Source organism: Anomaloglossus baeobatrachus, chromosome 11, assembly GCF_048569485.1.
Source record: "Anomaloglossus baeobatrachus isolate aAnoBae1 chromosome 11, aAnoBae1.hap1, whole genome shotgun sequence".
Lineage (NCBI taxonomy): Eukaryota > Metazoa > Chordata > Amphibia > Anura > Aromobatidae > Anomaloglossus > Anomaloglossus baeobatrachus.
Window position 1 is genome coordinate 76,733,785 of NC_134363.1, and position 16,755 is coordinate 76,750,539.

Genomic DNA, 16,755 nt, shown 5'->3' on the forward strand with positions numbered 1-16,755 from the left:
GATGTACGCAAAGGGAGGGTACCTGTACGAGTTTTAAACTGTGGAGAGGAAGAGGTCAAGCTACCCAGATATGCTACTGTTGCCAAGTTGTTCACTGTCAGCAACAACTCAATTCAGGCAGTGGAACCCTTGACCCCGTCCGACCAGGCGGAGGACAACAGCTGCAAGGGACAGCTGGAGGACTGGTGTCAGAAGCTGCATGTCGGCACTGATTCCACCCCTTCTTACCAAAGGCACGGAGTTTATCGGGTGGTGAAGGAATATGAATGGGTCTTTAGTAAGCATCCATTAGACTTTGGGCGGATAAAAGGGGTACTACCACCAGAAACCGGGAATAGTGGTCCACCATAGTGAGGGCATACGTATAACCGGATCTACTGGGTGTCAATTTCACATGGTCCAAGGCTACAAGTTCCAGCGGCTGCTTGGTGACAATTGGTTGTAGTGGAGTTCTTTGACTGTCACGATCCTTTCTTCTCAGGTTGCATGGGCCACAGTTTCGGCACCAGTTCTCAATGGTAGTTCTCATACCAACCCAATAGAATCTGTTGCGTAACAGTACCTCAAGCTTCATCCACCCGAAGTGTCCTGCTCCGTCATGGTACGCCTCCAGCACCATCTGAACATCTCTCTTCGGTACCACTATTTGCCACATCCCCGCACAGGTTCGAATCCTGTTCGTGATGCCAAAAGCTGACCCGCCCCAGGGCCGTGGGGTGCTCGGTTCTGGGTGTTGGTTAATGGGATTATGTCACGGGGGCCTGTTCCCGGTTCTGTGGCCCTGGTGGTCGCTGAAAGTCAATAAATAATAAAAATAAAAAAAAATAAATAAATAAAATAAAAAATATAATAAAGAAAATAAATAAATAAAAGTATTTTGTGACGCCACCTACGGTTCCAGTATGGTTACTGGGGCTGCAGGTCAGACCTCTGAGGTGATGGTTAGGCAGCCAGTTGTTTACGCTTCCCGTAGGTGAAGCGGGGTCCCCAGGGCAGTTTTAGTAGTACACAGATATGGCGGTTTTTCTTCACAGCCTTTTCAACTGTCACTTTAGTGAAGCAGCCTATGGCTCCTCAGATGAAGAAATAAAGTGCATCACACCAATTCATTAACTCTGACCAGATTTTACTTGCAGGTGTTAAAAAGGGGTTCAGTTTCTGATGTTACAGTTTTTGGTGATCTGGGAACAGTTCAGGATCTCTGCACCAGGTCAGTTGTGTGGCCTCCCTGCTGCGCTATGTTTCTGACTCGCCCACCCCAGGGCTATGGGACACCCGGTGCCGGGCCGGACTAGTCCGGAGGTAGTCAGTGGTGGATGGGCCCGGCTCCGTGGCCCTGGTGGGTGTCAGTAAACTATGTGGCTTGATGAATAAAGTTTGTGTTCGTGGCGCCACTTGTGGTCTGCGGCTATTAAGCCGCCGCTGCTGTGTGAGGCCTCCGGGGTGATGTTATAGCAGCAATGGTGGTACTGCTCCCCACAGGACCCTGTTAGTGCTCGTGGAAGTCTATGGGGTTGTGTGGCTAACACGGTGCAGGGCCGACAGGCAATGAAAGAACCAGGCACAAACAACAGTCTCTTTACCTTTTCCTCTTTTACTTTGGAAACAGTCCAGTCCTGGGAGACCGTTACAGGTGGTGATGGGGATCCAGTCGGCCTGGAAGTACTTGGGGAGATCTTTCTGGCCAGCTGAGTATGAGGCCTACTCCTGTGCTTTTCTTTGTTATGATAGGACCCTGCTTCTCTGAATCCAGCAATGGCCCTCTTGCTGCTGGACTGATGGTACGTCCCTTTCCCTCTGTAGCAGGCTGCGCAGGCCCTCTCTCTGGTGCTTCTCTGCTGGAGTCCACATCGGGCCTTGATGCTGCAGCTGTGCTTTTGGGATGTTTTTGGGCCAGGTGCTTGCAGTTCTCCTGCCCTTCGGATTTGGCTACCAGGGAGTATGTTTAAGCCCTGGTGGCCACAGACTCCGATGTCCGAGTCTCTCCGTTGCCTCTCAGCTACTCCTGCTTCTCTGGGCCAAGCTACTCTAGCTCTGGGCCCCAGATTCACAGGACAGCTCACTCTGCGTCTGTTCACTTCTACTGCTCTCTACAGACTGACCACTCCTTCCTCCCCCAGGCCAGACTTGAGGAAAGCTCCCTGGAATTCCAGGTTCAGAGCTCCCCCTGCTGGCCGGAGGGAGAACTGCGTTGGGTGTTAAACTTGCTGGCCAATGGACCTCCCCATTACCTCCAGGCTCAGCATTAACCCTTTGGGAGGGCAATGCTGTTGTGGCGACCAGGTCCTGGGGCGCCACATTTCTCCTTGGTACTAGGCTGCCTGTAGCTATACCTTGTCCCTCTCTCACTGTCTTCAACTGTATGGCAGGCGGCGGGAGCTTCTCTAAGGGGCACTGCTGTACTCACTGCGATCCCTAAGCTCTGTGTAGCGGCTTTGCCTTCAGGTGCTGCTGCGGCCAGGAGATCTGCAGTCTCCCTGGCCCCCGGTCTTTATTGCTGGGCAGATTAGATCCCTCACAATCTCGGACGCCGGTGTCCGATAATCAGCGCTGTTCCTTGGGGATGAACCGGTCTGGCTCCACCTCCCCGGTCACTCCTCTTTTGCCTCACTCTTGATCCCTCAGGCGGTCACACAGTTACTTGTGCGGGCTAAGCACTGCCCTCTCCATTTTGATGTCTTCCCTCACTCTCTGCTCGCACAGACTCCTTTTCTCCAACTGTCAACTGTCTCTCTGACTCCGCCTCCAAACCTGGCTTTAAAGGGGACCTCACCTGAACTCGACTTGTAGAGCTCCCCCTCCAGGCTTGAAGTGGAAATGTTGTATGTGGGATTACCTAATGTGGAGATCCTTCCCTGCCCAGGTACAGGTATATTTGTGGCAACTGAACCCTGGGGTGCCACACTTACATAGCCCCTATGACGCTGTGTGACCAATCCAATCACAGTAACACTACAACAAAGATAGCTGCGGCGTTACTGTGAGGGCAAGCAACATAAGATGTGTTCATTGGCTGGAAAAAGGCGCCAGGAAGTCAGAAATGAAAATTAAAGTATCAAAGTGAATACCATATTAGCCGTTGGATAGCGAATACCTCATTATTTGTCAGATACCGAATAGTGGAGAATACATTCGCTCATCCCTAGTCATGACACATCTTGACCCGACGAAGTGCCACTGTGAAAAACATGGTCATCATCCCAGACATCTCCCACATCCCCCTCCTGCAATTTTAACATTTGGATGAAATAAAGAAGGTTTTTAAACAGGGTGAGTGCCATCAGTTTTATTTTTCAATGTTGGATATGATCACTCTTTATTTGATACATAGACAAAATAACGTACACAGCTGGGGGCTGCAGCCTCCAGCTGTCTGCTTTATCTGCCCTGCTCTGCATTCCAATTTTTATGATTTTTTATTTTTACAGTCTACTTCACACCGGCAGCCTGACTGCAGCCAATCACAGACTCTGTCACAGAAGGTGGGCAGAGATATCTTTTGTTATTCATGCGATTTAATGAGCAAATACAGAAACAATGTGACAGCCTCAAGGAAACTCAATAAGTATAATTGTCCTGCTTTAATCCCGTTTGGTCTCCTTTTGCAGCCCCCAAGCTAATACTAACACCATTTTATAACAGGTAAGTTCAGGTCCTTTAGACTTATATGGGTTTCGGCACCCGGGATCAAGTTCAGGTTAAGTCCAGTCACCAACAACACATTATTTTTTTAAGTCCGACCGGACCCGCTGCACCCAAACATCTGGGAGTTCGCTCATGTCTATTGTTAAGTCATTCTGTTAATCGCAAACCTGATGCAGATGTTCAAAAAAGGGATATGTTTAGCTAGTAGCTGAGAATACTTTACTTTTTCAGTTTCAAAACATCTATCCTTGCCTCGATGCCTAAATAAAGAGATCATTTTTGAATGGCTTGTGTAAAAGCTATCACTTTCATTTAACAAAGAATAAAGCTCCACAAATATAGATCATTTGTGCACTCACTATCCCTTGTGAAAATGCTACTGCTTTTACCATTTGTACCACCTGTGTATAAACCAGTGTATTTTTAAATGGGCTGTTGTTTACCATCAGAACACATCCTTTTTCCCATATCCATACATGCTGAGGTCACTTGGGCATTATAAAGACTACATTTGCATTAAAGAGATCAGAAAGGGTCAATACAATGCTAGGAGAACTCATAGTATTATTCATGTCTTTTCTGGGCAATTTGAAGCTTTGCAGTATTGGGATTTGTGGCAAAGCTACTCACCATAAACCACAGTTTTGGAAAGAATTAGCAGAACCAGTGAATTTGAATTTCAAAGCCTCATCTCTAGGTATCATTCAGCAAGGAAAAAAAATGCACTAGATGGCAGCACAACACTGCAAACAGGAGGAGGTATACTCACAAAGGTCCTGTGGAGTCTATGTCTTGCATAGTGTAGTCCCTGGATTAGATGCACATTCCAAAAAAGGTAGAAGTCACGGGGCACTCAGCCTTCAGTCCAAGATTGATTGTTCAAAATAAGGTAACATAAACAAGTTATAGCAAGGGAGGGGCAGCAGTGAGGGAGAGCTCCACGGACAGACAGAGCTCTTCCTCACTGCTCCTCCTCCCTTGCTATAACTTGTTCATGTTACCTTATTTTGAACAATAAATCTTGGACTGAAGGTTGAGTGCCCCATGACTTCATCTCTAGGTATGACTTGTTCCTTGCTATGTTTTGAATATTTTGAATATGTACTAGATTCCAGACACTAAAATACTAATTTGGGTACCTATAAACTAGCATGTTATGATATGGGAACAACATAGGTAAGCTTATAGGTAAAAAATAATTTAAAAAATAATTAAAGGTCTTTATTTTAATGCCATCTACTTGCACTTTCAGATATGCTATAACTGATGAATACACATTCCAAAGACATCCCAAATCACTCTTCCAACTATAAGAGCAGCCATATAATCAATATCTGGTATTTATCTATGGAGACCCTCTGGGCTGCAGTAGAACAAATTTGGCTGAGGCCTTACTATCTACCAGATTGTTTGCAATTAGATGCAGAGTTCTGGAGAGAAAGAAGTGAAAAAACACAGATACAATGTGTGATACAACCTTACTCTACTTTATTTTTGACACGTGCAAGTTTTTTTTATTTTCTATAAACATATAAAAAGTCCAATAGAATCATAACAAAGCAACCTATGCGGAATTAATAAACCAATCATCAGTCATATTAAAAGAACAATAGATATACTGTATAAGGCCTCTGCCACACTTCCGCAAAAAACATGTACGTGTCTTACGTTCCGTTTTTCTGGTCCGTGTTCCGTTTTTTATGGGCGTTTCTCCAGTACGTGTAACATCAGTGTGATGGCGTATGCTCGCCGTGTGTGCGTGTAGAATATCTGTGTATGCGTGAGATACATACATGTAATGTCTGTGTGGTGTCTGTTTGAAATGATCCGTGTGTGTGGCAAAATGTTGTTGCTACATACCCGCTGACAGCAGACACAGACAGAGACGTGCGATGAGAATGAACTCAGATGAACTTCACCCGACTTCATTGTCATACCACGGCTCTGTCTGTGTGTGGCGTCCTGATTAGCGGTCACCCGTGAAGGACTCACCGGTGACTGATAATCCGCTGAGTGACTGAAGTTAGCGGCGTGTTTATCGCTGCCATCACTCAGGCTACCCACGGCTAGCTGGAGCCCTCCACCTGAGACCGCAACTCACCTGTGACTTTTTTGCAGATCGCTCAGCTCACTTCAGTCACTTGGGCGACTTGCTGTCACAGTTGGAGGATCCAGCGGTGGCCGTGAGTAACCTGAGTGACGTCATCACTCACCTCAGTTGCTGCGTGGAGCTCACAGAGAGCGGTCATGGTATGTGGCTGCTCCTGTCACCTTCATGTAGCAGAGCTGAGAGCGTCGTGGGACCTCCGTGGATTAAGCCGGACTTGGATGGGTATTTGTGGCTAAATAAATTGGTGAAAGAGTGTGTATGTTCACATCCAAATAAAGGATTTTTTGGATGTGTGTGTTTATTTTCTTTAACTTACAGGTTAATCATGGAAGGTATCTCGGGGAGACGCCTGTCATGATTAACCCCTATTACCTCAATTGCCACCGCACCAGGGCAATTCGGGATGAGCTGGGTAGAGTCCTGGAAATGTCGCATCTAATGGATGCGGCAATTCTGGGCGGCTGCTGGCTGATATTGTTAGGCTGGGTGGCTCCCCATAATGTGGAGCCCCCCATCCAGAGAATACCAGCCTTCAACCATGTGGCTTTACCCTGGCTGGTATTAAATTTGGGGGGGACCGCACGTTGTTTTTGTTTATTTATTTTTTTTTATTTTACTGCATGATATAGACCCGCCTGCCGATGGCTGTGATTGGTTGCAGTGAAACAGCTGTCACTCAGCGTGGGGGCGTGTCTGACTAAAACCAATCATAGGCGCCGGTGGGCGGAGGAAGCAGTGAATGCGAGATTGAATAATAAGCGGCCGGCATTTTCAAAAACGTAAAAGCCGCCGGAGGTGTTTGACAGCCGTGCAGTGCCGTGCCAGTGACGGGGATCAGTGAGTATGCAAGAGGAGGAGAGACTGACCGATGGACAGAGAGAGGGACAGACAGAGAGAGAGACAGACAGACAGAGCGACCATCTGAAAGCGAAAGATACCGACCGACCGACAGAGGGAGATTGACTGACATTGCATCCAGAATTCACCAAGAAAACGCACACGGACGTTACGGGTAGAACACGGACATGCTAAGTGTCACATATGTGCAGACACGGACCCATTGACTTTAGCGGGTCCGTGCCTGAGTGATGCCGGAGAAAAACGGACATATTGAGCGTGTGGAAAAACGCACAAACGTACAAACGACACGGACACACGTTCCGTGTGGTTTTTACGTGTGTGTGCCTGTTACCATAGGGTAACATTGGTGTACGTGTCTCCGTGCCTCTGGTACATGCAAAAACGTACCAAACACGTATCGGCGGCATGGATGTGTGTAAGACCTAAGGCACATAGTACAGAGATGCTGCATGACTCATCTTCTTGGAGTCTCTTATCGGGACTACTGGTTTGGTTGGCTTAATAAACTGTTTCAGGTTACTAAAGAGAAAATGTGAGAAATCACAAAATGTAGTGTTATATACAATATGGAAAATAAGAATAGAGAAATCATCTAGGCTGCTCTTCACTAAGATTTTTCCCCCTTTTCCTATTCTCAGACATCATTGAAGAAGACTATTTCTCTACCATTCTGTGACTTTTCTGAAAATTTCACCCATTCTCACAATACCCTCTCAGTATGAGAGTGTAAAGGCACAGCCAGCTCTTTAGCAGGTGAGGTCCTGTGTCTAAGTTTATGCAGTTTTTCTTAACTTATTGTTCCAGTCATCCTTCAGGACCTCATTCAGTATCTATGCCAGGTGCAACATCAAAAGAAGTATTTCCATGCTTGGGTGCCTCGGGTTCAGCACTTTCTTGCAGGGGCTGGAGTGGATCCCAGTTGGATATCCTCAAGCTTGACTGATGAGGGTTTTGTCAGTTGGACAAGACATGATCTTTCATACCTATCATCTTCCAGTTTCTTGGATGCAAGATTCCTGCCATAGATGCTGTCTAGAATCAAAGAAAAATCATGTTTATGTACAGAATTTAGTTCTTGCTGCAATGCAAACACTTTGTAAGGACTGTAGGAAGTCGGTCTTACTTTAGGGGTGAAGATAAAATGTATTTTAAAGGGTCACAGCTACTCTTAGACTTATCCGATAAGCAAGCATGACTTTTACCATCAACCATGCCATGAAGCAAACCATGCTCCTGATATGTGATGTAACGTCCCAGAGGCGAGGGGGAGCAGCAAGGAGCAGCTCCAGCATCACTCTGAATTACAGGTACAGGAACAGCACTTTGCATCTCATTTTTATAGTTTATGATGGCATGGACTGCAGAAGAATTCACTTCCCAGAGTACCCCTTTAATATTACTTAAGCTGTTTCAAGACGATATAAACATAGAAATTACAAAATGTAGTGTTATACTGTATACAATATTGGGAATGAGCATAGAGAAATCATATAGATCTAATCTGAAAGCAATATAAATAGGAAGGTGAGTCCAGCCAATGATAACATCTCTTTTGTGATTTGACAAGTGTTTTATCATAGGTTTTTGAGCATATATGACACTCAAAAGTGTTGTAAAAAATGGAAACCATGCATTATATTAATACTACAAGTGTGTAGTATCTTTAGTGTTACATTTATAAGATTTGTGCTAATTTTTTACATATTAAAGATTTGAAAAACATTTTTCTAAATATTAATTGTTTGCCATTAGGTGGTATATGTTTGTCTAGCATATGGTAAGATATGCAAAATAGATAATTATTCTGCCATTTTAATTAATTCTCAAATGTTAATGGTAAATCTGCCATGAGTTTGAAATCATATTAACCTACATACTTTTCGGATTATAAGACACACTTTGCATACCAAAAATTTGGAAGGAAAATGAGGGGTGTGTCTTATAATCTGAATGTAGCTTACCGGGAGGTGCTGGAGAGGGGTCACAGGAGGCAGGGGCAATGCTGCGGGAACTGTGCTATGGGCCACTGTGCTGGTGCTGACTGCGGGCACTGTGCTGGCTGCTGGGGCTGTGCTGCGGGTGATGGGACAGTGGTCATCCTGAAAATATTGGCAGTGCTCAGATCTCATCTGCGCACGTACCGCCTCCGGTCCATTGCTCCCAACCAGCGATCTTAAAGGCGTGGTTCACCCATATTTATTATTTGGTAGATCAATATTATGTTGAGAAACAATGTTTCTCTCAAATACCTTATGTTGGCAATAGGGCCTGTGAGAGGCGCTATTGCGGACCGCTGTTCCCCATGTCTGTCCCGCGGGCTTCGTGACCTCAGGGATCCGGTGATGTCACATCAAGTTCCTGTTGACCTGACATCACAGCAGATGGCTGCAGTCTTCCTCACTCACTGAGCTGTGGGTGGTGATTCACCGCTCGTCACAGCCCAGCATTCCTCCTGCTTGCAGTGCTCTGTTGTGAGGGAGGAGGGAGCTGATGGGCTGTGACAAGCGGTGAAACACCGCGCACAGTCCATCACTCACAGACACCGCAGCCGGCTGCAGTCTTCATGACTCACTGGGCTGTAGGCGGTGATTCAAGGATTGTCACAGCCCAGCGTGGCTCCTGCTTGCAGCGATTTGCTGTGAGGGAGGAGGGAGCATAGAGCTGATGGGCTGGCTGACACACTGGGCTGTGATGAGCAGTGAATCTCCGCCCACAGCCTATCACTCACGGAAGCCGCAGCTGGCTGCGGTGATGTCAGGTCAACAAGAACTTGACTTGACATCACCGGATCCCCGAGGTCACGGAGCCTGAGGGTCAGGCATGGGGAACAGCGGTCTGCAATAGCACCTCTCACAGGCACTATTGCCAACATAAGGTATTTGAAAGAAACATTGTTTCTCAACATTATATCGATCTACCAAATAATAAATATGGGTGAATCACCCCTTTACGGAAAATACACCTGGAAGTGGCATGTGCCTCAGATGAGATCTCGACTTGTCATTGAGCTGATAGCTAAATTTGAGCTCGCGCTGACTCCGGGTGCCATTTCTTTGAAGTGTGCACTGCCGGCAGTTTCGTGATGTTGCCTGCTATGCAGTGAACACAGCGAGTATCTGGGACACCCGCCGCACCGCGGGCAGCATTGCCCTACTCCACCCCTGCATCTGCCTCCTGTGACCCTGCTCCACCGCTGCCGCCCCACCCCGGTAAGACACCATCGGATCATAAAATTGACCCCATATTTTTTCTCTAAATTTGGGGTGTGTCTTATAATCCAGTGGGACTTATAAAATGAAAGTTACGGTAATCACTTTTTCTAAAATATGTAACCTCCTGTACACTGGACGATAGTTTGTATAGGTTATGCTGAAGAGGAAGAGAGCGTGCTATTGGCATCAGTCACAGCCAGCCAGGCATCCCCATAACACAATGCAGCTAGTACATCACATAGTCCAGCACAGCCAATCAAGGAGGATATCACAGGCAGTACCAAAGAGGGGGTTTGGTCAATGACCACCATTTTATAACTATGCATGGATGGCAGGTAAGTATGCACAGCTCATTCCATATACAGCAGGTGATATAACTATTGAGTACATCACCAATTTCCTAAGTAAATATATTTCTAAAGGTGCTATTCACATTATTTTTTTCACCAGATGTCAGTAAGAACCCATCAAATCCACACAGGCAAAACAAAGCATTATGTCCATAAACTAGGTTATGTGTAATATTGAGAAATGACACAGGAAAAAAGTATTGAACACGCTTACTGAAATTTATTTAAAAACCTTTGTCAAAGTGAAAAAATTGAGAAAATGAAGTATGCAATAGAACCAGGATCACTGAGTGATATTACTAGCAGGCATTAGTTTTACCCAAAAATAACCTACAAACAATCAATTTAAAATCTAAGCCAGCTTGCTATAAACAAACATGGTGCAGTTTTCTTTCCCATTGGGGATACATGATGACTATGCTGTGGCCTCCTCTTTGTCACCCCTGTTAATGCATATTACTCTTTATTCCATTGGCCAAGTTGACCACTTAAATAATTAAAATGCAATCAGTTTTCAACGGCTACCCATTGATGTTCATGTTTTTTTCTTATTCCATGCATCTTTGTCTCATTATTACTTCTTTCTTTTGCAATAAAAGCACAATTGCAAAACATGTATGCTTGAGGTTAAATTACGGTGTGGATGGCATACATGCGAAATTATCAAACAAAATAATAATTACAGTATGAGGATTGTATTTGTCAGAATATACTTTGATATATGCTACCTTTCTCCCCCTCCAAACCCATTCAACACATACAGATAGCGACATCAAAATAAGCAGCTCTAGGAAAAAACTCTGCAAACATCTGCCATGATAATTTAAGAGCACAAAGAACATTTCTATATTATGTGCTTTTATACACCAAAAGTCATTTATTTCCAACATTTTTGTTTAGTTTGCTACATGATATATTTCGAGCATTAAAAACATGAGGCTTCATTTCATATTCACATCAAAACATTTGCACAACTCTTCATTGGGCATAAATGAGGGAACCGGATTCCTCTCTATGGTCTGTTTAAGGCATGTCATTTAAAGGACAGGAGACTCAATCAAATGTAACTTCTGAAAACAGCTGCAGTATTTCATCCCCAGAGGATCTCACTTATTCTAACTAATATGACTGGACAGTGCTACGAGAAGCTATACAGGTTTATGGGAAGAATTGTATAGTAAGCTGAACTGTTTTCCGGAAATAGTTGTTTTATTTTCCTGGACATGTAGTGCATCTAAATGTGAAATATATCCATTTTGATACTTTATCTTCAATCATTTATGACTAGAAGCCTTCAACCTTAAAGGGATACCGCATTACAAAATTAAAACTTCACAGTGTTTCCATGTGTTCTTTAGCAGCATATTGTAGCAAATCCATGCCAACTTTTGTTCATTGTTAAAAAAAAATTGTATCAAGTATATGTTAATTACCTTTTTACTTTCTAGATTTAGATTTTGTCTAAGCTTAACACTGGTTAGGGGGAAAATAGCAATTTTGTTTATTTATTTTTTGTAGCTGCCTTCCCAGAGCCATTGCTGTTCAAACCCATCGTGACCAGGGAAGTTTGGAGTCTTGATGATCAGAAAAAAATCTTTAAATACTAAAGTGCTGCATTATAAATTGAACTTTTAATTTTGCTTCTTAGTCTACCTAAATTTTATAAATATTGGGGGAACACATACAATTTTGTGCAAAAGGTTGAGTTTGCTTAAAAAAACAATTTTGCAATTACAAGTTTTTGAAATTTCACTGCACTTGGAATTTTTTCCAGCTTTCCAGTACAATATGGGGCAGAATGAATAGTGTTATTAAAAAGTACAACTCATCCTGCAAGAAACAATGCCTTTATATGGCTGTATTGATGGAAAAATAAAAAAGTTATGGCTCTTGGAAGAAGAGGAAAAACAAAAATGAAAAATGGAAAATTGCCAGGTAGTAAAGTTGATAAAGCTGTCAACTGGAATTTAGGACCTCTCTGCTTTTGTAAACTGCTCCAGGTCTCTCATATTTGAAGACGTCTTCTCCCAACAGCAATTTTAAGATCTCTCCATAGGTGTTCATTAGGATTTAGATTTGGACTCATTGCTGCCACATCAGAACTCTCCAGCGCTCTGTTTCTATCCATTTCTGTGGGCTTCTTGAAGTATTTTTGGGGTCATTGTCTGTTTGAAAGGCCCATGACCTAGGATGTAAACCTATCTTTATGACACTGAGCATTGCATTGTGACCCAAAATCCTTTCATTATTTTCAGATTTCTTGATATCTTACATAAAATCAAAGCTGTCAGAGGCAGTAAAACAGCCCAAAACATCTTTGAAACTTCAATATATTTGACTGAAGGTGCTGCGTTCTTTTTGTTTGTAGGCCTTATTCCATTTTCGCTAAACAGTAGAATGATGTACCTTACCAAAAAGCTGTATGTTGGTCTCATCTGTTCACAAGACACTATCCCAGAAGGATTTCGGCTTACTCACGTACTTTTTATCAATCTACAGTTTTGCTTTTGAATGCCTCTGAGTCATCAGTGGAGTCATCCTGGGTCTCCCACAGCATTTAATTTCATTCAAATGTTGACGGATAGGTCCCGCTAACACTGATGCACCCTGAGCCTGTAGGACAGCTTGAATTTTTGGAAACTTGATTGGGGCTGCTTATCTATTAAGCGGACGATCCTTCATTGCAATCTTTCATCAATTTTTCTCTGCTGTCAGCATCCAGGTAGATTAGCTACAGTGCCATGGTTTGTAAACGTCTTCATTATATTTTGCACAATGGACAAAGGAATATTAAGATATATGGAGATGGACCTTTAACCTTGAGATTGTTGATATGTTTACACAATTTTGGTTCTCAAGTCTGTTCCCCTCTTTCTTTTGTCCATGCTATGTGTGCCATAAACAGAGAAACAATGTAAAGATTGAGTCAACATTTCCCCTCTTTGTATAAAATAAATGTGTTATAAACACAGTGCTCAGCATCAATGAGTATCCAAGATAAAGCCAGCGACAGCATGGAGCAGCAGTGTCAAGCAGCGGTATCCACCGCTATGCAGTGTGGATACCGCTGCTTGACACTGCTGCTCCATACTTTCGCTGGCTCCTGTTACTGGGTGCATCTCTTGTTTTAACATAATCTTAAAACTGTTTACATTACCATTTTCTTGTTGACCTTGTTTTTTTTTCATAAGTTGTCTGATGAAGGCCACTACATGGCCGAAACGTCACATGTTCACAACAAAACTCTTTTGAAAATAAACTTTGTTTAAAGTATACCCTGAAGAGTGCCGTTTTATTTTGGATATCTACGGTTTGGAAACTGACAAGTGCACCTTCATTTTTAGTTCAGTGGCTGTGCCTTATCCTGTTACAGCAGCATCAATGAGTAGGCCCAAACTAACAGGAATAAATGGAATTTTTTGTTATTGCTATTGGGACCGTGGTAGTAAACTTTCACTCTTTCACTCATGATCTGCTAATAGTTGATATTATATGTTTGGCTTATTAATGATAATAGACTACTCACATATGTTAGAGGGTAATGTGGGATTTGCCTTACATCCAGGCAAGTGCCTGTCCTCTCTGTCCTCTCTGTTTCAACTTTAGTCCCAGGAAGCCGCTGCGCCTTTCTTGCGGGTGACACAGGGCAGCGGTCATGTTTAATTTCTGGGTCTGATGGTGGTACTCAATTAACGGAATTAATTCTTGGTTCCTTTTTATGAGCAGATGGCGCTATCATCTATTTAAACCCTTGAACTTCTGAGTCTCACTGCCAGTTCAAGTTTTTCATTAGATTTGTGTTGTGCTATCTGCTTTTGCTTTGCTTGTTGAATTTCTGTTTCCTGATCATCCTTTGTCTTCTGACTTCGTACCTTCTTAGTTCTTATAATGCTATTTTGACTTTTCTTTTCTCTGGTCCACTCCTCCAGGTATACAGAGGTTAAAGAGTGAAGGCCGGGGTTCCTCTGGAATTTGCAGACCGAGTGACTATCGCCAAGTCTGTCCAAGGAAACCATTTGAGCCTGCGGCCTATCACAGACTTTGCATTTTGGTGGTATTAGTTTTTATTTTACTTATTTTGGACTTTCAAAATCATAATGTGAAAAATCTACTTTAAAAAGTTTGATGTGTGATTGCACAAGTTAAATTTTCGTCATAGTTTATCTCTTCAGAATTTCAACTGACAGCTGCAAATATCTTTCAAAGGAACAAAGATAAAGAGGGTGTCAATACAGAATCATAGATGCAAAGATTTAAACAATCATTCTACAGCTGTTTAAAAATAATAGCTTTTCAATCAACACATATCTATCTCATGCTTTTATCCCGTACAGAGGAGATCATTTTCCATATTTTCACTTTTGTTTTATTTCCTCGCCTTCCAAGAATAACTTTTACTTTACTATTAAATTAGCTATATGAGGACTAATTTTTTGTCAGATGAGCTGTAGTTTTAAATGACATGATACATTTTACTATATAGTGTACAAGACACAGGAAAGAAATCCAAATGGGGTAGATTTAAAAAAACAGTCATTCTGTTATTGTTTTTAGTTTTTTTTTGTACAATATTCACTACATGGTAAAAATTACGTTAACTTTCCTTTATTTCACTACTGTTAACATTACATATCTCATATGTGACTAGGCTTCATAAGTGTACAAAGAGAATACAAAGCTGCTATTAACCCCTTCATTACCCAGTGTGCCACCGCATTCGGGCTGTTGGATGAACTGGTAAATTGCCTGGAAATGGCGCTAAGAAACAATGCGCCATTTCCAGGGGCAGCTGTGGGCTGCAGAGAATCCCAGTACCCAGCTGCCTAGTTTTACCTGACTGGCGATCAAAGTACGGCGGGAGCCCACACATTTTTTTTTTAATTATTTTTTTAAATAATTTAAAAAATAAAAACAAAAAAAACCTTAATGGCTTCCCTGTATTTTGATTGCCAACCAAGGTAAAGCCAGGCAGATGGGGATGGCAGCCCATAGCCGTCCTCTTTATCAGCGCTGAGAATTAAAAATACCGCAGAGTGCTATGTCATTTTTTTTATGATTTATTTATTTTTCCATTACTGTGCTGTCAGGCAATCACAGACCCGGCACAGAGAATGGGCTTCTGTGATTGTCTGTTGGAGTAACCTGAAACGAGAAAAATTAAGGATTATAAAGAGAAAAATCAAGAGAAAAGTCAGAAAAACTGAAAGTTTTGCAGTGGTCTCTCAATTTTTGCCAGAGCTGTATATATGTATGTATATATATATATATATATATATATATATATATATATATATATACTAGCTGTACTACCCGGCTTCGCACGGGTTAATAACTGTTGTTAACAAAATAGAATGTATTAACAAAAATTTATTCTGCACACAAAAACCACAAAACAAATAGATAGAAATGTAATTATTAAAACGCAAAAGCTAAGCTAATAGAAGCATTTCACAACGTATATTTCAACACCACAGATATTCCACACAGATTTAACTAAATTGGCCAAGTAATGTGCTCCATCTGTCTCTTTCCAGGTCTGTCTCTTTCCCCGTCTGTCTCTTTCCCCGTCTGTCTCTTTCCCCGTCTGTCTCTTTCCCCATCTGTCTCTTTCCCTGTATGTCTCTTTCTCCGTCTGCCTGTCTCTGTCTGTCTCTTTTTTTGTCTGTCTCTATCTCTCTGTTTCTTTCCCCATCTGTCTCTTTCTGGGTCTGTCTCTTTCCCAGGTCTGTCTCTTTCCCCATCTGTCTCCCCGTCTCTTTGTCTGTGTCTTTTCCTGTCTGTCTCTTTCCCTGTCTGCCTGTCTCTGTCTGTCTCTTTCCTTGTCCGTCTCTATTTCTCTGTCTCTTTCCCCGTCTGTCTCTATCAAGGTCTGTTTTTTCCCCATGTCATGATTCGCCTCCCTATCCACATGGCTAGGGGGCGGAGCCTTCTCTCGGGCCTCACTTTCGGCCCCTGGATGCCTTAAAAGCTGACACTTCCAGTGAACCAGCGCCGGCTATAAGCTTAGCTCTGCTTTGCCTGTGATTGCTGGTCCTGTGAGTGATATCCTGATCTGTCTGTTCCTGTGCCCCCGTGCCCTTGTCTGTGTTCCGTCCCCTGGTCGTCCCTCCTGTTCTGTGTCCCCCCTCCTATTTCCCCACTCGGTTGCTTCCTCCGGTACTGACCTTAGCCTGACTTTGACTTTGCTTCTGCTCGCTCCTCCAGTCCTGCTTCTGCCCGTACGGTGTTTGACCCAGCCTGCCTGACTATTCCTCGCATGCTCTGCAGTTCTGCCTCTCAGCTGTGCTGATTAGGCAGTGCATGAGAACGCTGTGTATTTACTTCCTGGTTCTCATTGCTTTGTGTAGTCTGCTGTAGATCTCTGGCTCCCCCTGGTGGCAGCATTACAGTATAGCCGGCCCCAATAGGCTTTATCTCCCATAGGAAAAAAAAAAGCCATTTAATTCTTGGTAGTGGGATCCAACTTTGCAGGATAACAGACTGTAATGGATCCAGTCAGTACTTTGTGCGAGCAAGTAGCCAACCTTACACAGCTGGTGCAGGATTTGGCTGCAGAGCATCGCACCCTGGTAGCTTC

The 16,755-nt window shown here is 43.3% G+C and overlaps 1 protein-coding gene across 1 annotated transcript in view; it reads right to left on the reverse strand.

Moving 5' to 3' along the window:
- Positions 1 to 5,006: 5,006 nt before the first annotated feature.
- The window catches only part of LOC142257054 (transmembrane protein 238-like), a 47,709-nt gene continuing 35,960 nt past the window's right edge, over positions 5,007 to 16,755 (reverse strand). The window contains exon 2 of the mRNA XM_075329108.1: positions 5,007 to 7,648. The gene's annotated coding sequence lies outside the window, so the exon portion shown is untranslated. The remainder of the gene's footprint in view (positions 7,649 to 16,755) is intronic.